We start from the raw sequence: 24,933 nt of genomic DNA, 5'->3' as shown, positions 1-24,933 counted from the left end.
GCATCTTGGGCCACCAAAAGTCTCTGGCTACTAGTTCGACAGTCTTTTCTTTGCCAAAGTGCCCGGCGGTGGGAGCGTCGTGTAGCTGCTGCAGTACCCTTGCGCGGAGGTCGTCTCCCGGCACGTAGAGTGCTCCCTTGTGGAGGAGCAACCCATCGCGTATCTGGAACTCGTCGGCCTTCGCTGTGCCCCTGTGCACCTCCTCCATCTTGGCCTGTGCGAAGGGGTCTTCCCGCAGCGCGCGACGTACGGCGTCCAGGTCCACGGTTGCCGACGCGCATGCCCACGCTTCCGGTGCGAAAATGTGCTTGGCCGCCGACGGTGCCGCCTCCTCAAGGTATTGCGGCTTTCTGGACAATGCATCCGCCATCACGTTGTTGTCGCCTGGAATGTACTCTATCTTGAAGTCGAAGTCCGCGAAGAACTCTGCCCATCTAATGTGTCTCTGGTTGAGGAACCTAGCCGTGCGCCAGTACTCCAGATTCTTGTGGTCCGTGTGGACCTGCACTGTGTGTCTGGCTCCGATAAGGAAGTGCCGCCATGCCTTGAACGCTGCATGGATGGCTAGCAACTCCCTGTCCCAGATGGTATAATTCTGCTCCGACTTGCTGAGCTTCCTCGAGTAGAAGGCGCACGGCCTCCAGTCCCCCTGCTGGTCTTGTTGCAACAGGACGGCTCCCACGGCTCTGTCTGAGGCGTCTGTCTCCACCCTCATGGGTCTGCTGGGATTCACATGCAGCAGCTGCTCTTCGGACGCGAAGAGACGCTTGAGTTTCTGAAAGGACTGCTCCGCTTGCTCCGTCCAGATGAATTTCTTCTTCTTGGAGCTGAGCGTGTCGGTGATGGCCGCTGTCTGCATGGCAAATCCCTTGATGAACTTGCGGTAAAAGTTGGCAAAGCCGACAAACCGCTGGACTTCCTTCCGATTGCGTGGGCTTTTCCAGTCTAAAACTGCGTGAACCTTGGCGCTGTCCATGGCGAGCCCCTTGTCCGACAACTTGTAGCCCAGGAAATCCACCTCCGTCATGTCGAACTGGCACTTCTCCAGCTTGGCGTACAGCCTGTGCTCCTTCAGTCTCTGCAGAACTTCCCTGACATCCCTCTCGTGCGCCTCTCGCGATTCTGAAAAAATCAGGATGTCGTCCAGGAAGCATACGCACTTCTTGTAAAGGAGTCCCGCCAGCACATGATGCATAAAGGCTTGAAAACAGTGAGAGCCATTTTGTAATCCGAAGGGCATAACTCTGTATTCGTAGGTGCCCAGTGGCGTGAACATGGCCGTCTTCCACTCGTCGCCTTCGCGCATGCGAATCAGGTTGTACGCCCCACGTAGATCCAACTTGGTGAAAACGCGTCCTTTCCTCACCGTCGCGAGCAGGTCGTCTATCTTGGGCATGGGGAAGGCTGAGGGCTTGGTTTTCGAGTTTAAAATTCGATAGTCCACCACCAGCCTCTTTTGGGGCGTGTCCCGCTTCTTCACAAAGAATACTGGACTGCCTCCCACAGCTTTTGACTCCCGGATGAACCCGCGCTTCAAATTGTGATCTATGAACTCCCTGAGTTCCTGCAGTTCATCCTCAGACATGGAATACAGTTTCCCAGTTGGCAGCGTCGCCCCCGGCAGGAGGTCAATCTTGCAGTCATAGGGTCTGTGAGGAGGTAGCTTGTCCGCCTCCTTCTCGCAGAATACCTCCAAAAACTCCGCATACTTGAGGGGTACTGCTTGCAGCGTGCCCAACTGCAACTGCGGGTCTTCCTCTTCCCCTTCTGGGCCAGGTATAATGCAGTGTTCCGCACAGTAGGAGGAGCCAAAAGTCAGTTGGCGCTGGTACCAAGCCAATGCTGGGCTGTGCCTGTGCAGCCAACTCATGCCTAATACTACAGGCGTGTCCGACAGTTGGGTAACATTGAAGCTGATGACCTCCCGGTGATTCCCAATTTGCATCACCATCGGCGGCGTCTGCTGTACCACCTGCCCCCCTAGCAGTTCCCTGCCATCCACCGTGACAACCTTCAGGGGCAGCGTGGCTGGCAGTAGCGCTATGTTGTGTTGTTGAATGAACTCCAGTCCTATAAAGTCTGCATTACTGCCAGAGTCAATTGTAATAGGCACTTCTAAGGTGAGTCCATTGGGCAGCTGGAGCGATGCGGTGAGCTGCACCACTGGTTTGGGCGGGAGGGGGTCTGTGGGCTGCAAAATCTCTGGGGACTTCTTCACTGACTCGTCTGGCTGGGCCCCAGTGCCTCCGTTTCCAGCCAGACTCCGTCGTTTCCCTGCTGTGGTTCTCTCTGCTGAGTTGCTTCCAGTACTGTCACTGAAGCTGCAGTGTGCTTGTGGAGCCTCTGGGGACACTCTTTCGCCATGTGCTGTCCACTATCACATATATAGCACTTCCTGTTCCCTCTAGGCAGCTTCGGTTTGACTGCTCCCGGTGTTAAGGCTCTGGTAGCTGAGTGAGCCCTAGCACCGCCAATTTCCATCAGCTCTTCGCCCCCTCCCTGTGGAGGCGTGGACTGCGCACGCGCTGCATCCCTGGGCAAGAGGGGGGGCACTCTCGCTGGTGTGCGTCCCCAACGCCCTTCTTCTTTGCTCCATGGGCGTTCTTCCTGCCTCACCCCAAGCGTTAGCGCTCTTTCAACCACTTGCTGAGTGGTTGTGGGTCTCTCTCCCCGTGCCATCTCATCCTTGATCTGTGGGCTCAATCCCTCCAAAAAAAGGTCTCTAACTGGTGGAGAATCCTTATCCCAATTCAGCGCGTTGACCAATGCAAAAAACCGGGAATGATACTGCCTTACACTTGCTTTCCCCTGTCGCAGCCCATGTATGTCCTTCCGGGCAATGTCAATGTCTATGTTTGATAAGAAACAGGAATCCATTGCTTTAATGAATGCATCTGCGCTTTGGAGCGCTGGATCCTTATCCCTCCACAGATTGCGCAGCCATGCTTTCGCGTCCCCATGCAAATGGGACAAGATAAACCCCACTTTCTCTTGCTCATCTCTAAAGTCTTTATCCAGCAGCTGCAGCGCAAACAGCACGTCTGCTCGGAAATTGGGGTACTGCTGCAAATTCCCATCAAAATGAGATACAATGCTGCCTCCTCTCTTCCCCAACCCAATCCCCTCGGATCTGGGTCCCGGTAGCCCCTGCTTCGCAAGCCCTTCCAACCTGGCTTGAAGATCTTTGCAGGCAGCCGCCGCTTCTTCCTCTCTCTTCCTGGATGCGATTATTTCAGCGCTGAGTTGTGTCACCGCTTCTTGCAGGGAAGCTATTTTCTGTTCTGTAGTCATCTCGCCTGACTTTTGTGAGCTCGCAAGGCACCAGTCTTCTTCCCTCCCTGCCTCGCTCCCGTAGCGATGCTTGAGGCGAAGAAAACCGATGAAATTGGAGACGAGGCTTACTGTCAGAGACTGCCTCCAGGTCCCAGCTCACAGAAGACCAACGCTAGCCAGTAGAACTGTACAAAAGTCTTTATTGAAGTTTAGTTTCCATTTTCAAGCCCTAGCGTGCGTCTCTACGTCTAGACCCTAGACCAGCGAAGCCTCGTCTGAGTCTCCGCCCCCTGTACACCAGTTTAAGACTCTAGCCTTACTCCACCTTCTTCGTTTCTCCTTCCGCCTCTGGGTCCTACTACCCCCCGGGGTGCCTTCCTTCCTGGACGCCTCGGAGGCGGACCCCTCGGACTCCTCCCCCTCTCTTCGGCGGGCTTTGGGACCTGGCTCCCTCTCCGGGCTGCTCATTGCGCCACCCTCTTGTACATTTGAACTTGGCGCGCGCGCGCTGCCTCTGACCTTCCTTTTGACCGTTTCCTCGCTCTCTGATGCAGGCGTGGCTAACCCTGACTCCTCTCCTTCCGCTGACGGAAAGCTGCCTGCTGCCGATGCCTGGGACTCCTCCCCCTTACTGCTCTCCGGTGGGGAAGCTGGTCCCGATTTCCAACTGCTGCTTTCTGAGTCCCCTCTGGCCCCTCCTTCCTGGGGTGTTCCCTCTGGCAACCCCCTAGCTCTGACCACGGGAGCCCCTTTCTGTGAATCCTCTGATTCGCTGGAGAGACTTAGAGACCTCGGACGGCTATCCTCGCTGACCTCTCCCTCGGATTCCTCTCCCTCGGTCTCTAATTCCTCCCTTTCCTGTCCCTCTGCTCCTGAACCCCTGACAGCATTCATAAGATTTATTACCTGCCTTTCACCATAAATTCTTAGGGCAGATTGCAATAATATAGTCTAGAGTAAGAAAAACAGGAAAAATAGAAAAACTATAAAAAGTAGTATCTATCAAAAGTTTCAGTGGCTAGTGGATATGTGCAAGTGACTCGGTCTTGCAGACATTCATAATTTTATGGAACTCCAAGTTGAGATCAGACAGGCCCTCTCCTTCTTGAGTTTCTGGCATCTAATTTCTTTTTCTTTCTTTCTTCCTAGCAGGCTTTTTCGCTGAATTCTGATTTTATAATTTTAACTGATTTTCATTCTCATTTTATTGAGCCACTTGTACACCCTTTAGAAATGATCGTAATTAAGTGGTATATAAATTGTTGCATTAAATAAAAATAAATAAATATTCTTTGTAATATGGGAGAGCCACACTTGGCAGAGGCCTCCTCCTCCGCCTTCTGTTTAGTAAACTGTATAAATTTCTACCATCAACACAACTAGATTGATTTTGGATCCCAAATAATGATCTTACTTGTAACACGCCTATTCACTTCTATTTTGGTAGCCCCAAGGCCTTGAGGTTAGTTGGGCCAAACATGAGTACTATCTTCATCTTGAGGAATACCAGCTGTGTGACTAAAACTTCCTTCCATGAGTCAGGATAGAGTCAAGACATAGGTGAAGAAAAGAACAAAAGGCCACACATTGCCCTGGCTCCTGCCCAAGACCAACAGCAGGTGCACTTCCTCGTAAGTGAAGGAGCCAAGCTTTATTTGAGCAGTTTGACAGTACTATCTCACCAACAGTCAAAGGCCAGGAATCAGTCCGGATGCTCTTGGGCACTAGCGATGCAGCAAGCATCAAACCAACTTAGGAGAGGAGTTTCAAGCTTCCCTAACACAATTCAAGGAGGCAGCCAGGGGTCAGGATTCCAGCATCAGCAGCTGCCATCTCAGACTGCACAGGACTATGAAGGCTTCCCCACAATCAGTCCTGCCTACCCATTACAAATTTAAACAAAGGTGGGGAAAGTCCAGCTACTCATGAGAATACCTATCCTGTGGAGAGCTCCTAGCCTGAAGCTGGGCGCTCCTTCCTGGGAACTGGGTCTTCTTCTGCCTCATGATGTGTTGCATTGCCTTGGAGACAACACACGGCAGCTCATGGTTTCTCTTAGACCATTGAGTTGAGCAACACTCTTTCTAGAGTAATGGCATGGCTAAGTTGTGCAATCAAGCCCACATCTCCATTATAAAGATTAGAGGGAGGAGGCTGGAATACCTTTATACCATGGGTCTATACTGCTCACTTGAAAGGAAGTCTCCTTTGTTTCACCAGTTTGGGTTGAGGTTGCAGCCTAAATGTCATTATGTGGTGGGACAGCTCCACACAAGCTACTTCGTGAATTTTGTTCTGGTTACACATCTTTATCGTTTTCCTTCTGAATCAACAGTCCTGAGTCTCTGATCACAAACTTTTCTCATCTTCAAGAGAAAGCTAAATATTTTCAGGTTATTCTTCTATCTCCTGGCAACAAGCTCTTGACTAAACATGGAGCAATTCTCTACACATTTCCTTCTCATTCTAGCTGATTATAATGAGAACTGTGGTGTTTTTGTGAAGATAAGAACCCTGCTGGATCAGAGCAAAGGCCTATCTACTTCAGCATCCCCTGGTCTTTTCCACAGTGGCCAGAGGTGCCTAGGAGAAACCCACAAGCAGCTGCTGTTCACTGGGGAACGACAGTCTCTATATCCTCTTTCACCTCATACCCAAACATCTTTATGTCTTTGGCCTTTACCTTCATCCTCTTGGTTTTATTCAGTTTAGCTCTGCTCTATAAAGCAACCCACTCCAGAGGAACCTTGGATGTTGGCGAGTTCCTTTTCCTGGAATAGCAGGAGATGGGTTGCAGCATTCATTGGAAGCAAAGTGCAGTGAGCTGAACACCAAAGACATCAGCAGGTGAACTCAGAGATCACTGTTGGCAGGTGATGAGTGGACAGGACAGTAGTGAGGAGGAGGAGCCAGAGTCGCTGCCTCTCCCTCTGGCTTCCATCCCCACTGTAGCTACTGGCTGCTTCTGCTTCCTCTTCAAACTTGTGATTGTTAACTTTTCACTTACTACCCATCAGCAACAGTCCTGACATAGTAATTAGTTTCTGGAGACTCCCACAAGATGCTGCGTCGGTTTGCTGGATAGCTAATTAACTAGGTCCTCCCAATTAACTAGGTCCTCACATGTGGCCATCAAATAACTAAGAGTCCCTGTGTTCCACAATGTTGCCCCAGCATGCAAATACAAAGAAGAAGCTGCTGGAGACTGTATTACAGATGCAATTCTAGCTACAACGGCAGTCCTAAAGTGGGACTGTAGAAACTGCATTAGCAGCAAAGTGAAACCAGCATAATGTGCAGCTTACGGTTTGATCAAATCGATAGATCTGCCAAGGCAAATCATCGGAGACTTTTTCTACTGGTCCTTGCATTCTTTATGATGTGTGCCACTTTGACAGCTTCCATGAAATGTGGCATGTTAATAAGCTTGCTTTGAATGATGCTAGGGATGTGCCTTTTGGGAAACGAGGACTGACAGAAAAATCAAGTGGTTTAATGGTGAAGTTCATGAGCCATAGCCTGAAAAGATAGCAGGCAGCTCACAGAACAGTATCCTAGCAAATGTTCTCTAAGGATATTTTATTGGTGAGTTGTCCCTCCATGTACACTGAGTATAAAGCCTGCAATAATGGTTGTTTTTAAGAGCTGTAACAAGAATTGCAGTTCCATGTTGTTTTGCCATGTATTGCTTAGATTGGATTGAATGTTAGTCTTTAGTGTTGGCATCAAACTCATTTCTGCAAGGTCCTTTAAGCAATCTTCATTTTATACTGAGAGTTAATCCATAATAAAGACCAAATAGCCTTTTAGCATGGATGCACCATTCCCTTCTTAAGCTCTTGAAAAAGGGATGCTAATCACTACATGTGCTTTTGATGAACTGGGTTACAGTGAAATGCATACCAATGACGAACCATGGCAGCATCTCAGAATCAAAGACCAGCAACTGACAACCCCAACAATTTATTGAGTGGGGTGATCAAAGACGTACAAATGGCTAATGCTCTGGGCAATTCATTGTTTTCTTCCAGCATTAATACTTTCCGTGGGTTGCTTCATTTCCCACACTTGCTTGTCCCACCTCAACCATCATGGCCCTGCCAACCCCACTCCCACTTAAGAACGTAAGAAAAGCCCTGCTGGATCAGACCAAGAGCCTCTAAGTCTAGCATCCTGTTTTACACAGTGTGCAAACAGATGCTTTTGAGAAGTGAACAAGCAGGACATGAGGTCAGTAGCCCCGCCTTGCTATTGTTCCCAGGCAAGTGGTGCTCAAAGGTATACCGCTTCTGATTCCAGTGAGTTGGAGAAAAATCTGAAAGGGGAAGTCTGCTTTTTACATTTAGGCTCCCCATGTGATTTAGAACATGACTTAGATTTTAATAATGATGGGAGGGGTGAACACCCGAATAGGTTTCTTGCATTATGTATATGTAAAACAAAACAAGTTCCACTTTATTAATTTCATTTATATACCACCTTTATCTTCCAAGGATCTCAAGGTGGTGTATATGGGTCTCCTCCTCCCTATTTCATTGTCACAACTACCCTGTGAGGTAGGTTAGTCTGAGAGATGGTGACTGGCCCAAGGTCACCCAGTGAGCTTCATGGCCGAGTGGGGATTTGAACCCTGCTCTCCCATGTCCTAGTCCAAAACACTCACCATTTTGCCACACTGGCTTTTCTCAATATTGTATGACTTTGAGGGTTGGAAAAGTAAGATGAAAGGTATTCCTGAGATTTCATGACAAGCTAGATTCAGAATACATATAGATTGTGGCTAACATTGTGTTTTCATTGCTTCCCAAACCAATTGTGAGAGCACACTGGTGCAGAGTACAGTGGTACCTCGGGTTACATACGCTTCAGGTTACATATGCTTCAGGTTACAGACTCCACTAACCCAGAAATATTACCTCAGGTTAAGAACTTTGCTTCAGGTTAAGAACAGAAATTGGGCGGCGGCGGCGCAGCAGCAGCAGGAGGCCCCATTAGCTAAAGTGGTGCTTCAGGTTAAGAACAGTTTCAGGTTAAGAACGGACCTCCGGAACAAATTAAGTACTTAACCCGAGGTACCACTGTAAACAGAAAGTGTGCACACAGCCTAAAGTTTCTGTAAAGGAAAAGTGGCAATCTTATTAAGGATAGAGTGAGAGACCAAAGATTAACTACAACAGCAGTTCAGCAGTGGAAGGGGGGGGGGATTAATTAATTAATTAATTAAAAATGATTGGACAAACTTGTTTTTATGGGCAGACATTCTGTACCTTGAATTAGTATACAAACAGAAATTAACAGACTAAACGTTTTCTACCAGCACGAAAATGCGGTGCTAGCGAAAACTTCACCAGTTGATTTCTGTTTTCATTATGCAGTTATTGAAGCCCTAAAGCTGTACAGGTCTAAAATGTGGTGTTTTCAGGGCTGGAGATTGAAATAGGTGATTTGCTGGGCCTCCTCCAACAGACATGAATCTAAGGAAACTATTTCCTAAATTACAAAGATAGTTAAAGGAACCAGAACAAGGCAGTTCTCAGAGGATTTCACTGTAGCAGGAGTGACCCCCACCACCAATCCCTTGGCAAGAGCTTGACACTCTTAGCCTAATCGTGCATCTGTGCCTGCCTGCCAGCCCTGCCAGTGCTCTGCCAACACTAGTCTTATTGAAGCCTTCAACAGGTAGGGAAAATGCCATCCTCACTGAAATAAATGGTGCTCTAGCTCCCTGTGACTCTAAAATATCAACGTGAAATGTTAATGAATGTTCAGCCATGCCAAATTCTTGTTTAGTTGCTGGGAGCTCTAGATTTGAGCAAGAGAGATGGGAGAGAGACATTGAGAATGCAAGGACATGTTCATCTCTGCCTTCAGTGAGGCTTGGCAGACCTTTATTAAAGCTGATGGATTCCTTTGATTGCCGCGGTCTTGGTTGTCATGAATGTACAAAATTGTGCCAACTCAGAGTGAGAAGGCAAGGGCTTGTGTTAATAGGGTTGGTTTCCCTTGGTTTCTAACAAGGAGGGCAGACAAGCAAATGGTAGCTGGCTATGCCAGAAGCCAGTTCAAGAAGACATAAGCAAAGACTTGGGTGGAGATTTGCCAAAAGGACAAAATCTCAGGATTGTGGCCCTCATGCTGACAAAGCTCTGCCTCAAGTTGATCCATAAATACAATGAAGGTAACTTGTCACAAAATAAATACAAAAGATTAATTCTTTTAAGAATATATTTTGCCAGTTTCAGTCAGGTTGCCAGAGAAGACAAACCTAGCACTGTTATCCAGCTTTGTTTCCTTTACTGAAGTGCACAGGGATGACATTGGCAGAGCTTAGCAATGCCCTGGAGTGCTGTTACTGTATAACTAAAAAGTCACATGAACTCATTTCCTTCATTCCTTTTTGCTCAGAGCAGGCTTGCCAAGTCAGGGGATTTTCCTGAGACACAGGCTGAACACTATGATACCTGTTCTGGAGCTTTCTCTTGTGTGCGGTGGGGAGTACACAACATTGCAGTCTAAATTACTTCACACATATTGGTCTTCCTACATTCTTAACCAAACTTAGGTATAATTCAAGCAGGTTATAAAACAGGCAGGCTTGTTGCCACTGTTGGGAACCCACCTGAAATGGGTGACACCAAAAGTGGATCGCTCCTTGTTTGGGGTGTGATGAGGATGAGTGCAGGATGTTGGTTTATCAGATTTAAATACAAGATATTTAACTGTCTTTCCAGAATCCATTATCAGAAAGTTTAGTTGGCAGTTTTCTTGGCTATTGTCTTAACATGCTTTAGTCCAGCTGTGTACACCTTATACCTTTAAAGCACATTCAAAACACATTTCCTCCCTCAAATAATTCGGAACACAGCAGTTTGTTAAGGGTTGCTGGAATTGCCAATCTGTGAAGGGTAAACTACAGTGCCCAGAATCCTTTGAGGGAAAGAATGTACTTGTAATGTGCTTTAAAGGTATAGCATGTCATTCAGCCTTAGGCAGAGCAGCTCTGCGACAGAGATAGCAGTGGCTGACGCAGTCTGAGGTGTAATGTAGTTTACTTAGCTGTTGAATTCAGGCAATCATTCTCTGAACCAGCATGAACTCTTTTAAGTGTTTTCCTTTCAAGAAAAAAAAAGACACCTTGTGTACTTGTAAAATGTTTGGTTTGTCTCTGGAGGATTTGTCTGTAGCAGTTCCCATTTTCCCACCGTCTGACACTGAAATTGGCTTTAAGGAACTGGTTTGTTCTGCATCCAGCTTATTGCCCCGTCCCTGATTAGCCCTCAGCTTCCTGATTTCCTCATATATGAGTGCTAGCAGGTCATGAAACAGGCACTAATCCTCTCCTCTCACAATGTCACTTGTTTATGCTTACAGTACCAAAATGCAGATAAATCTTCCTAAGGCCCAAGGGAGTATTGCTTTCACTCTCTGAATGTGTGCATAAGACTGTCAACAGGCAATGTACTGTGCCAGTGTGGAGAATGGGAGGTCTGGGCATGTGCCCCATATCACCATCTCACTCAACTAGCTGGTGAAGGAACCACACGGAACATACAAAGGGAAACCGGTGCCTGGTAGGTTTTGCCTTAGGCATTGAACCTGCATTATTTGTTGTTTATTACATTTATATCCCATATTTCCTCCAAAGGTGACTTACATGCCTCCATTTCCCCCTGTGATGTAGGTTAGGCTGAGATATAGTCACTGGCCCAAGGCCACCCTGTGGGGTTCATGCCTGAGCAAGCAGTGAACCTTGGACTCCCAGATCCTAATCTGACACCCTAACCACTACACCAGGGGCCTTTGTATTAAAACAGGACTGGGCATACTTCAGATTTTCTGGTTGTACATTGTTGTTGCTTTCTAGAACCCAAAGATAAGAGCCTGGTATAAAAGCCATACACATGAAATTAAACAATTCTCATCCTACGACTTTGTTTTGAGTACCAGAACTCATATTTTTCCATTTAAAAACAAAAACAAAACCCAGCCCTGGTTACCGCAAGCTCTCTTCATTTCATCAATATAATTTGGGCTGGGATGGGTGAAGAGAGTCATTTTGCTGTTGTTAATATGAAGCAATTGGGAGTCAGAAATACACTCTGATTTACTGTAAATCATCCAGAGATCACCCGTCCATAGTTTCAAAGTCTAATTTATGGATATCTACACATACACCAGGAACGCAGGTGGCGCTGTGGTCTAAACCACTGAGCCTCTTGGGCTTGCTGATCAGAAGGTCGGCGGTTCAAATCCCCACGACGGGGTGAGCTCCCGTCGCTCAGTCCCAGCTCCTGCCAACCTAACAGTTCAAAAGCATACCAGTGCAAGTAGATAAATAGGTACCGCTCTGGCGGGAAGGTAAACGGCGTTTCTGTGTGCTGCTCTGGTTTCGCCAGAAGCGGCTTAGTCATGCTGGCCACATGACCTGGGAAAACTGTTTGTGGACAAACGCCGGCTTCCTCGGTCTGTGAAGTGAGATGAGTTCCACAACCCCTGAGTCGTCTGTGACTGGACTTAAGTGTCAGGGGTCCTTTACCTTTTTTTACACATAGACCATAGTCACATTACTTTTTATGTTTATTTGTTTGTCCTGCTTGCTGCTTTGGAAGGGGAGGAATTTTTATTATTTCTGACCTTACACAACCCTCGTTTATTTTGCAACCCTACTTTACAGCAGCACCGTGTGTGTGCATGTGCGTGTGTGTGTGTGCGTGTGTGTGTGTGCATTACATCCAGATTTTGTAGCGCATGAGTACATGGGAGCACCTGTCTATCTTCAGGACTCTTTTTTGTTCTAAAAAGCAGGCAATTATTCCAAAGGGAGGAAATGAATTGCCCTACTCAGCTTTCAGCATTTGGCCTGGGTGCTGGCCAGTTTGGGACATCTCATGGGAAGTGAGTTCCCAACAAATGGTTGCTTTAAAGGGGAGAGAAAGGGGAGATACTGGATCTTGAGATGACTGTGACTACTGCAGTAACTATTGCCCTTTTGAAACGTATTGATGGCCCCTCTCCTTGCTAAGCAGTTTTTCCATGACAGCTGTCTGTGAACAAGGCAGCCATTTGCTGGCGTGCAGAAGTTGTGCAAACATGAGCCAGCTGACAGGTGAAGAACACTTGAACTATGATCCCAGCTGTGTGGAGCATGTAAGCAGGAAAAAGCTTCTCAGTCTGTGGCCAGTGTTGACACAATTAAGTCAGCTCTTACCATGCACTCACGTGAAACTTTTATTTCTTCTTATATCCTTAGGCTGGGGAAGCCTGACCCAAGGTCTTGCCCAAAGGTTTCCTGGCTGAATGATGCTCCTTGGTATGTATTATTGATAGTGATTTGGAAAGCTTCTGTACACAGTAGATATCAGCCAGATGTTCATGTTTCTCAGTTGTGGGATGGCTTCCCTAAGGAACACAGGACTGCTTTCAGAAAAAACACGGAAGGGCAACCCCAGTCCACCCCCCAAAACCAACAACCACTATGGGCAAAGATGAAAAGAATTGGCTGAATTAACAGTAGAACAGAATAATCCCTATGGGAATGTTCCTTACCTTTTCTCAGGCCAAGTTGACCCATGCTGAATCCTTGGTGGCTTGCGTGTCAATGTGGGCATGGGCACTGTAGAAGTGGGTGTGACAATTTCTAAGGGTGTGCATGGGGCAAAAACCTTCAGTCATAACAGAATCAGAGTAGGAGACCTGCAAGAGTAGTAAAAAAAATTCCATTATTTTTGCATTAGTTGCAAATATTACTATTTGCATTAGTACCTCCCCCAGATCTGCTCAGGGGGGTTGAGAGACCTTCCCAAACATATTTATAGGGTGTCGGGGGGAGGGGGACCTCTTTTTTGCACAATAAAACACACTCCTGATTATTCCTTTGTGAGCAGGGCTAGTATTCAGCACCTTTTAAATTTAGCAACAAATGCCAGCCTCAGTGGGATTGGTTCCACTTGGGAGCTCCCAAGCAGAGCTGATCCCTGCCAAAAGCAAGTGTGGACAACTCTCACTATCAGCTGAATGGGTAGAGAAGAATTGAAAAGAATTGCATCTGTGCATGATTTATTCAAGCTGATTATGTCAGTGCTGCAATCTGTTAACGTCTGCATGAACTGATTCTAACCGCCAAAGGATCAAAGTGGTTCTTGTGGCCCCTTTCTAAAGTGAGTGTTCATTCCTTATGCTGGAACGTCAGGCAACTTCTGCTGCCTACCAGCCATCACAACAATTATCCCCAAAGTGGAGGGTGGGGAAATGAGGCTATTAAATCAGGGAAAACGTCTGAGGCATGGTAGTGCTTGTTGGATTTGGCAGACCAGGGACAAATTTGATGGTAATACTGATGTGCCATGAATTTCTAGGAAACAGTGTATGGCATCACTCCAACTTGTAGACTTTTCCTCTGCTACAGTATTTAAGTTTAGAATAGCACATGCATTCATAATACTTGCTGACAGTGCAAGATTTAGAGAGCACCTTTGATGTGTTTATATGACATGAGGTCTCTGAAGACATGAGATCATAGTGTTTTTCCTCTGAGTTGACTCATATGACAGATGTGACTAAGGCAGTGAAGTGAAATGCTGTAGGGCTTCTGTAGCTCCCCTTGGGTATTCTGCATATTTCAAGGTTGTCGGGGGTTACACAAACAACTTCCTAGAAATTGCATCGTGCAGGCCCGAAGTTGACAAATGGATAAACCAACCAAGGTGGGTTTTCAGGAGCACAGGCTCCTGAAAACTCATCAGGCACTAATGGGGGAGCTCTGTTGTCTGAGTTGCACCTTGAGTTCAGTTGTTGTGAGAGAGGGAGAGGGAGATAAATTCTCTCTACCTCTTCTCCTTCTCTCTTTTCAGTTTGTGATTATTTGCTGTGAAATTATGGAACTACTATTGCATTTTATTCACCTTCAGTAAGGTCAATGAAGGTAGATTTAGAAAGCACAGAGTGTGAGTTTTAATCCCAGATAATCTCTTTCCCATCAATTACTGAAGTGTGTTTGACAGAGGACAAACGGGAATCGTGTTAGGCATACAGTACCCCCCCCCCACCTTTTTAAGAAGATGTTTTCAAACACAAGTGGAAAAAAATAATCTGATATGAAATTGCTAATGACTCACTTTGGTGTAGCTTGAAATGGTGGAGCACTTAGGCAATCATGCTGAATGTGATTTAGCCTACTGCATCCTAATAGCTTTGGGGTTTTTCTCTCTCATAGGAGCTTATAGACTTGCCCTGCGCAAAAGTTCTCTTCAGTAGGCAACCCTGTCTGGACACTTTCATGGACACCCACCCACACATCGGATGCATTGTGGATTAGTAGACATTTAGTTATTTACTAAATGCAAGTCAGCAGCACCGGACAACCCTGATCAGCTAGGTGCTGGGGTGGATTTCACCCTGTGCCTTGCAGAGCCGGGCTGATGCTGCCGATGGGCCCTGCGCTCCTTGGCAACATCCAAAGACCCTGATCTACTAAGTGCTGGAGTGGATTGCAGCCTGCGCCTTGCAGAGTCAGGCTCAGGCTGCCACCCAGGGCCCAGCACTGGCGGCAGCAACAAACAGCTCTGGATCACCCAGCCCTACCCATTGCCACCCTACCACTTACCTGACCTGGGGGTTCTGGATCGCGGGCTCTCCTGGTCAAAATGGGAGCCTCAGTGATTGCCCTCTCCCACTAGAAACACACCCAGACTGCTCCAAGAAAACACACGTGGCAAAATGGAGCAATAGGCCCTGGCGGGCTGTCCCCTTACCCGCTTGTGGTTGGCCAAGTGGTTAGCCATCCAATCAGGATTTTTAAAAATAAAAAAATGATTTCCTCACCTTTACTTTTCACTTCCCTCTGTGGCCCCCTAGTCATGTGCTATGGCCCCCCATTTACACATTTTTCACCTGCGGGCTCCTTGGAATATGGCCCCTGGTTGGGAAACACTGCTCTAGACTCTATTGAAGGAGGGAGAAATCCTTCCAGGATGATGCAGGCAAGTGTATTATGAAATAGTTCTTTCAAGCAGTAATATGATGGAGTCACCTTGATGCAGTCACACAAGGAAACTGCGCTATGTTCATCCAGAGATGCCATCTTGGGATCTGGAATCTGGAACTTGTGAAGTTGGGAGTGCTAGGGCAGACCATTTTCTGCAAGTTTGTGCATTCTTAAACAGCCATTCCTTTGCATTTACTCTAAACGAAAAATTGATATAATGCATTCAGAATGTTTCAAGCTACGAAAATGGTTCAAATTAATTTCAGTGTGGTGTGTACAAAAAGAGCTCCTAGTGGCGTGTGCATAGAGACTATAGATATACCAAATTCAATTCACTGACTATGTATCTCAACCAGTTATGTAGACCAGAATCATGTCAATGCAAAATAAATCCTAATCATACACATTGAAGGGGCACTTTATTCAAACAGTGATTTCAAATAAAAGTTAAGGGTCCTTGTGGCTAAGCTTATACTTTCAGCTCTCTGCCTGGTTCCCATTATCTTTCAGCGCGTGCCAATTATTTTCTCTCTTTTTTGAAAATAAAAACCAACACTTTAATTTTCACCTGGTAGCTGAAGAGTACCTTAACTACAAATTCTGTGTCTGAATGTAAAGAAAGATGCATAGATAAGATTATACAACCGTGAAACACTGGAGGTACAGGGAAGTATCTGGGAAGAACAGAAACTCTTTTTTTGAGTCACAAATCATTGCACAATAATAGTTCCGCAGAACCTACTGTACATTCATTTCTACCTCAGCCAAACATTTACAGTATGCCTCTATTGGGCCAGCAGGTCCAATAAAACCTAACAGCTCTCAACCGTTGAAAAACACGTGTGCTTTGCTCTTCATTTTTTAAATTAGTGTTACAGATAATATTTTTGGGTGAGAGTGGTACTCTAAATCAGAGAGCTAGTCATTCACAAACCATGATGGATGACCACCATGCTGTTCCAAATACATGATTAACATGACAATTAAGAGCTACTATTGCCAAAACAATGTTGGTGACATGTGGAAGTCAGTTGGTAGTTCGCCAACCTCACCAGTGTGATGTCTCAGCAGAGAAGGCAGAGCCCCAGCAGAGTCTTCAGAGATTTCCTGCTCCCAGCAGAATAGCTTCTTCCAGAGTTAAGGGGGAAACTCCTCTCCCACACAGTTCCAAGGGACAACGTGTTTATTGTCTCCAGACACAAGACAAAGCTAAATACTGCTATCTCCTGTATACAGTTCTTCTGGTCTTTGAAGTACAGATACATGTGTACAGATCCACCAACACTATCACTTTGCTAGCTAGAACTTCTTTCCCTGACTCACACAGATTCAGAGTCAGACCCTGACAGCAAGCAGGACAGGATGCGACATAGCAGACACATAATGAAAGCAATGCCCCTAGAGACTATTACACCCGTCTCTGCATTCCTGAACCAATGGGAGGGTGAATGACTCAGCATCATATCCTCAACCTTGCTGGTGTTGCTCTGGTAACCCAGTGCACCTGTTCTCTTATCTCTGAACATCCAGAGAGCATGTGGGGGGTGTGCTTCTAAAGACATGAGTCCAAACAAGCATGCTATAATTTAATCCATTGCTCACATTACATCAACAAATAACAACTGCCCTAACTTCCCCCTAACAGAAGTTTCTTTTTGATGAAGAACTTCCTGTACAGAGTGATCTGGAGCCACCAAAGTTTCAACATCTAGAGGGCTGTAAGTTTCTCAGTGCATAAAGTCTTAGCCTCCTCTCTCTTTTAAAAATTTGAACTAGCTGACAGCACCTATCAAATTTTCATGTGCCTTCCCCATTCTCCCTTCTCTGTGAAGAGGCAATGAGGCAATCCCAAGCTGAGCACAAGTGATACAGGTGGCCTGACGTGACTTGGCTTTCCTATTTGCCAGCATTCGCCATGTACAAAGTTGGGCTAGAGGAAGCAGGTGGTTCCATGATCTTAGGCACCTTGCACCTTCTCTATTTTGGTATCCAGTGCATGTTGGCATTTCTTATCCCCCTCTCTTCATGGGGGTTGAAAAATTGATTTTCTTCACTTTGGCTTATATATGTCTGCAAGGGAGCATTCTCCGCACATATTCTTCTGAATGCTAATAGTTGTGTGGCTAGAAACAGAATTTTCAGAAGCTGTCAGATTTCTCTTCTCTTTAAACCTTTAGTCAGCTCTCCCACCCTTTAAAAATGTCTTTTCAGCAGCCTTTTCTTGATCATAATAGAAGCTGCTGAAGCGTCTCATGGTTCTGTCTAGAAAAATTGAATTAGTTCCTTTAAGCTGAAGTAGATAATTCTGCTCTGAGTACAAAAATAGATATCTATTTAACAAGAATAAAAAAAATCAGCAAGCATGTGGCTGTTTCTAAAGAGGCATATGTTCAGGCAATTAATTTTAAACAAATTGAAAATAAGGCTGAGCCAACTTGAGGGGGGGGCGTTGTGTGTGGTGAGTTTTGGTTTTATCCTCAGCAGAAATGGCCCTTTTCAGATTTGAGATTTTTTTTTTTTTAAAGATGATGGTGATGAACTTGAAAATTGAAGTGAGGGGAAGGCACCAACCAGGGGCAGCTCTTCCCATTTCTCCATCTGAGGTGCTGCCTCACTTACCAGGATCACATGGCAGCAGCTTCCAGCACGATCTCACCAGAAGCCACTGCTTCTGCTGCACAATATCAACAGCAGCAGAAAGGGAGGCATTGCTTCATTGGGTTCCACCACCCAAAGAGGCTGCTTCAGTTTGCCTCATGGGTGGGCTGGCCCTGGCACAATCACCTTAGCTGGAGTTGGTAAATATAATATGAGTCATACTGGATTGTCCAAAGGTAATCTAGTCCAGCATCCTGTTTCTTACAGTACCCAAACAGTTGGCAGTTAGGAAGTCTCCAAGTAGCACACGAGGACAAATAGCCCAATCCTGCTGCTATTCTCTAGCAACTAGTACAGTGGTACCTTGGGTTACATACGCTTCAGGTTACATACACTTCAGGTTACAGACTCCGCTAACCCAGAAATAGTACCTTGGGTTAAGAACTTTGCTTCAGGATGAGATCAGAAATCGTGCTCCGGCGGTGCGGCGGCAGCAGGAGGCCCCATTAGCTAAAGTGCTGCTTCAGGTTAAGAACAGTTTCAGGTTAAGAACAGACCTCCGGAATGAATTAAGTACTTAACCCGAGGTACCACTGTATTTGGAAACATGCTGGTTTTGATCTTGGAGGGAGCATATATCCGTCATGAGTGATTAGTAGCCGTATCCTCCATGACTCTGTCTATTGCCCTTTTAAGGGTGTCCAAGTTGGTGGCTATCACTACCTCTTTTGGTAGTGCATCCCATAGTTTAAGAACACACTCTGCGTGCTTTTGTGTGTAGTGAAACCGTCCCCACCACACACACCATTTAGCTTCATTGGATGAATGCGTTCAAGTATTATGAGAGAAAGAGAAAGACCTTTCTTCCCAAAGCCTGTCTTGGGAAGGAAAGAGAGGAAAGATGACATTTCAAAGCCTAAAGCAGGAAACGCAGTAAATTATATAAACACTTTCAAGATACTGCACGACCCTCCATTTGTCCCAGGTGGTCGAAGTCAGCTAGGATAATGTCACAGCTCATCCATTACACCCTCTCTAGCAGCAAGGGTTGCTGGAATCCATCTGGGCTAAGAGGGATTAAGGGTGCTTCCAGATGGGAGTTCATTGTGCAATCAGCGCTGCTCATGCATGCATCATGCAGTTTTTAATCATCATCAAAATGCCAGCGCGTACTTCTTCTTCTTCTTTTTTTAGATTGAATCCATTTTGCTCTACTGTGGAAAATTGGGTGCATAACGATAGCCCATTCTACATCTGCAACATTGCCAATATAAAAACTCATTAGCTATTGGGCTATGCGGGTTGGTGGCGGTGGCCTTCTGCCACATGTGCAGAGACATTTCTGTGGGTGGCCTCTCACACCGCACAGCAACTTCCATTTTCTCCTCTCTTAGGTACAATCTGGCCATTTTATTTCTGGAGGCCCAAATGATACCATGTGTGCCTATTTCCACCGTTTGCAGGATGGGGACAGCATCTCCAGATTTTAGCAACCTGGTTAGGAGAGTGCTCTCTCTCTCAAGATTTCCACAACAGTACATCTAAGGGCTTACCCTAGAGACTGTAATCACCAGGCTTTAAAAAATATTATTATGTATTAATTTGTGGGTTGCCTTTTACATGATTTACAAACATACAACTAAAAAGGCTAAAAATAACAGCACAAAAAAATTAAGATAGGATCAATACACAGTACTGCTTCATTGCACTTCTGTGAGCCTTTGCCAGATAACTATCACTCTTTTACAAGACCCCAATATTTAAAAAATTAAAATGGGCATTTCCCCCTCCATTTTGCCCATTATGAAGCGTTATAAGTAATAGAGCAATGTAACCCCCTGTTGTCTGAGTTTGTCAAGAACTGGGGCACAGCAGTGGGGGCAGAAGTGGAGCGTGGTGCTGTGGGCCTGGAAGTGGCAATTCCCATTTTGCTTTGGGCGGTGAGATGGGGTGGGCTGCCCTTGCACCAGACAACACTTCAGCCCCACAAGAACCATTGTTTTAGGAATCTCCGTTGTTCTAAAATGTGTCACCAACCACTTCAGGGTTTTTGAACAAGTGCCAATAGGCACCACCTTCTTTTAGTCCTTTCTCTCCTCAGCTCAAAAAGGGACACGGGTGGCTCTGTGGGTTAAACCACTGATCCTAGGGCTTGCCGATCAGAAGGTTGGCGGTTCGAATCCCCACGACAGGGTGAGCTCCCGTTGCTTGGTCCCTGCTCCTGCCAACCTAGCAGTTCGAAAGCATGTCAAAGTGCAAGTAGATAAATAGGTACCGCTCCAGCAGGAAGGTAAACGGCGTTTCCGTGCGCTGCTCTGGTTCGTCAGAAGCGGCTTAGTCATGCTGGCCACATGACCCGGAAGCTGTACACCGGCTCCCTCGGCCAATAAAGCGAGATGAGCGCCGCAACCCCAGAGTTGGCCATGACTGGACCTAATGGTCAGGTGTCCCTTTACTTTTTACTCCTCAGCTCAAATCAGCCCACCTTTTCCCAAGAGACAGAAAGTGCGTGTCACTCTTTCAGCTTCTTCCTTCAGCTCCATATACTTCTCAAGGGTGAAAAAGATGATCATCCATGCCACCTCATGACCATGGTGGCAGTTGGTGGTGACTCAGAAGTTTTGTGGGCACCAGGAGAAGATCTCAAGGGCACCATTGCCTCCAAAACCACTGTGTCTTCCTTATAGATGTATGTTAATACATAATATATAAATGTAACTTCTCATCCCAATGGCTTATAGTAAGACTCCAGTTTATTCAATTCCATGAATATGTGCCATTTCATGTGGCAATAGTGTTGTGCAGAAATAAATTCACTTTTTTTAGCAACATGTTTTTTGTCGCTTTATCAGTCCAACCCAATCTGAGAATAGTTGAAGGCACCACTATTTCCATCTTTGGATGTTTCTATTATTTCTATTTCTATTATTTTTTCCCATTACTTTTTCATCTCTTCTGCTTTCTGTGTCTGTTCCACTGATTTAAAATCAATGTTCATGATAGTTTTTTTTGATGCTATCCTCACAGAAGCCAAGAGAACTAAACTAAAAATTAAAAGTCTAAACAACAAAATCTTGAAGCATCTCAAAGGACTATTATGGTGTAATCTTTATGTGCAAGCAGAAATATTACGCTGTGATAAATGTGTTAGCCTGCAAGATGTGACACAACTTTTTCTTTGCGGCAACAGACTAACATGGCTACCAGTCTGTAAATTAAAGTCTAGCACTTCAGCTTAACTGGGTTTAAGATTTCCCTGTGTTCATGCAATTAAGTTACAAAGGCAACAACACAACTCTCATTCCTCACACCCTTTATTTATTTTTTTGAAAAAAGCTAAATTTTCATAAGGAAAATATACAGCGTTAAATAATTCATGTGTATCCTAAATGTTTTATGATATGATTTTCAAGTTCTAATTGAAAAACCTTTTGCTGCCTTTCACACACAGAACTGTGCCAGAGAGTGGCACAGCTCAGGGGGATTCTAATGGACCTCATAGCCTTTCAGTTCTAGGTCACTGATTTCAGATATGGGCTAGTAAAAGATTACTAAAGGGCACATTTCTGTTTTCTTGTGCACTGATATCACACTTACAATGTGTACGAGTCATCTGTCTGTAGCTCTGAAGACTGAAGGGAAGAAAAGATGTATTATTTGTTTGGATTAAGATGGAACTATAAGAACTGCTATTCTAAGTAACCCCAATATTCTAGACAGAAGCCCCAGGACATGACGCTGCCATGTATTCTTTGTTGCATGCGTTCTGTGAACATAGGGGCATTGATCGACCATTCAGTGCTTGAATGGCAAGAGATGCTTGAAGGCCTGGCTGAGTGCATTACTTTTTATTTTGTCATCCTTAGCACAGGTGCCAACTCCTAGGGGCTCAGCTCTTTTGGCCCCCAATTTCTTTTGGAGGGGGGTCCCCGATGTTTTTAAAAAACCAGGGCGCAGAGGAAGCAAAGCGCAGAGTCAAGCATGACAAGGCTTCAGTGGCCAGCTACTTCTTCTCCTGCTGTTGCTGCGGAGGGGAAGGATGGGGGAAGCAGCCCCTAGCTGATGGAGGAAAAGGAGGGTACTTAAGGAAGACTAGAAAACATTTGTAGAATAGTTGAAGAATAATTGTGAACAGGCTAGAACGTTAGCAGGACTAGAGTAAATTCAGCAGTAAACATTCCGTTGAGATAAAATGAGGAAGGTGAAACATGGAGTAAATATATGCAGCAGTAAAGGGTAATCAGAAGGAACGATGGAATGGGGGAAGTCAATGTTTAATTTAATGTTTTGCTCTGTTTATGAGAATTATAAATAAAATGTATAATAATAAAAAAAGGAGGTCGGTCGTGGAGCCAAGTGCAGTCAGTGGCTGGCGGCTCCTCCTCCTCCTCTTCCTGCTTGGTAAGGAAAAGACAGGGGAGCAGCCCCCAGATGTTGGTAGCAGCAGGAGGAGGCCGAGCACCAGAGAGGAGGAGCCACCAGCCCTTGAGGCTGCGCTAGCAACACATTCAGCTCTGCCACTGGTTCCTCCTGATGTCCTGACATTGCATGTGTGATGTGCGACATCACACATGCATCATCCCCCCCCCATCTCCCTCTCTTGGTGCTTCTGCTCCTTAGCTACTATTTTCAGAAAGTTTCAAGGGCAGATAGGGTTGGGGAGGATGTTAGATCTCATTAATATATTTGCTGAGCCAAGCCCCTCCCCCACACCGAATAATTTGAGTACAGGACACAGTTGCCATGAATTTGTTTCAGCCTTTTAAAAGGCCACATCATAAAATGGTTATGCTAATTTATTGTGACACTGACTTTATAAGTTAATTATGCACGGTGAGAAGTACTTCCTTGTGATTTCCTCATCCTACTGTCAGGCTATTTAATTGCTTCTTAAATACTAATGTTTGCCAATGAGCGAGAAAGAGTCATTTCTTCATTTATTTGATTTCTCTCCCCCAGCCCCACCCCTTAATCAGATAAAGGGGAAAAAAAGGATTTTAACAACTTCATAAATTTATAACAAGGGGGGAAAACTCCCCTGTCATTTAATGCCCAACTTGTATCCGGCCCTAATGAAGTCAATAGAAAGGTGTCTGTAACGTGAACAAAACCCTTTTGGTGCACATTTAGTTGGAATGCCTCCTGCTTAATTATTTTCGGGAAAATGTTATGTGCAGTATTTGCATGTGTTTCTCAATGTTATGTGGGGTTTCTATATTATCTGAACTTCTGACCAACAGATAGCTCAGATAGATAGATATGTAAAATCCTGTTGAACCAAGGTAGTTCAGTGACCAAACCCAGATCTTTGTAACTACAGCTTGAACTTTCAATCACCTGATGAACTTTCCATTGTGTAATGATAGATGATTAGCAGGTGGATGACCCCACGTGTCAAAGGGGCCTGTGGAGATTTGGCCACTTCTGGATCTGGCCTCTTATTAGATCCACTTGCCCATACCTGAATTAGTTGAATCACTGATGATAGTTTATCAACAGTTGGTAGCAGAAGCGGATTTAGGGCAGCAATACAGGTTCCCCCGCACAGGGAACAGAGGTCAAGGGAATGCCTTCCCACCTCCATTCCGAGATCTAGTAAGTGCTGGGCTTTGGGAAGGAGGTGCATGGTTCTGACAGGGTCCTAAAGCCCTTCTTCCTCCTTCCCAAAGCCTAGTTAGTGCTTGCCCAGCTTTGGGAAGGAGGCATGAGGACTAAGACCCTGCTAGAGCCTTGTGCCTCCTTCCCAAATCCCAGTGTCCTCCCTTACTCGGCTTCAGGAAGGCATCACAAGGGCTGAGGGGGTGGGGCCTCACATTTTGGCCTGGTTGATAGCAATGATAGCTGAATCAAACTTATTTACTCAGACGTAGGGGTGGAGGAGAAGTTTTAATTTACTGAGAAACTACCTAATTCTATTGTTCATTTTGCAAACAACAAACAACAACAACAACCTAATTCACATTTCTTGAATCCATATGCGAACCAAATCACATTCTTTGAAATTCATCTGAATTTTGCAATGTAATTCTCAAATCAAATAATATGTACAAAATGCATATAATGGGGTAACATTGCATAAAACACATATATTTGTTACAAAACAGCATCATATTAGGGAATTTTTTTTGCAAAAATATGTATATTGGTCAAAATGTCATATAAAATGTATACATTAGGAGAAATTCACATTGACATTTTTTCATACGGTGTTTGTTTGTTTGTTTGAATGAAAATTGCTGCTGAAATGTGGAGATTTAAGTCTGGAAAAATGGGAAACATTGAGAACTGAAGTGGGCAGATTCTTCCGTCTCAGCAGAAAGAAGTGACTGAATAACAGTTACTGGAACAAAAAAATTGGAGGAAGCATTATTGAATTCATGTCCTGTGCTTGTATGATTCCTGGAAACATATAGTTGGCTGCTGGATTAAATATACCTTTAGCCTGATCTAGTAGAGTTCTTCTGAATGTATTCAGATGGCACTTCTTACACCCTAAACGTGCATGAAAAATCTGTAAACAGAAAACAGGCTCTTGCACATAGATGAAAATACAAAGAGTTGCTGTGAGATGTGAGGTTACATCATGAGCCAAAGGTGCATACCTGATGCTTTGCATCATTCACTTGCTGCTTCAGCTCTCTGAGCAGCACTGTAAGCCTAAGGCAAAGGCCAGTCACCAGACCCAGGGCAGGTGCTTTTCTCCCTTGCTCTTTCTGCTTGCCTGGTTAGAGATGTCAAGACTGACAACATGAATCACATCTTTGAAGGGGGATGAGGAGGGTCTCCATTTGTGTTGCAACTGCACACACTATATTCTGCTCCACTCTCTGATCTCTAGATCGAGACTTTGGCATTTGGAGTCCTACATGGCTGAAATACACAGGAGGTGGAACAGAAGCTTTAAAAACAAAGGATTGACATTCCATTTTTCTCTTATGCATATTAGATGTTGGTGGTTGATTGAATACGCACACCAATTGTGAAACGTGGTGAGCATCAGAAATAAGCGGTGCAAACAGCACAGCATTCAGAAACAGCAGGTGTGTGATCCAGCAGGTAAAACTCCTGAGCCATAGTTC

The 24,933-nt window shown here is 45.4% G+C and overlaps 1 long non-coding RNA gene across 1 annotated transcript in view; it reads left to right on the top strand.

The window, feature by feature from the left end:
- The first annotated feature begins 12,463 nt into the window (after positions 1–12,463).
- LOC144327263 (uncharacterized) overlaps positions 12,464–24,933 on the top strand; it is a 32,161-nt gene continuing 19,691 nt past the window's right edge. Inside the window, exons 1-2 of the long non-coding RNA XR_013392244.1 lie at positions 12,464–12,583; positions 24,801–24,910. This is a non-coding gene — a long non-coding RNA (uncharacterized LOC144327263). The remainder of the gene's footprint in view (positions 12,584–24,800; positions 24,911–24,933) is intronic.

Source organism: Podarcis muralis, chromosome 3 (genome assembly GCF_964188315.1).
Source record: "Podarcis muralis chromosome 3, rPodMur119.hap1.1, whole genome shotgun sequence".
NCBI lineage: Eukaryota > Metazoa > Chordata > Lepidosauria > Squamata > Lacertidae > Podarcis > Podarcis muralis.
This window is presented reverse-complemented; position numbering and strand designations above follow the sequence as displayed.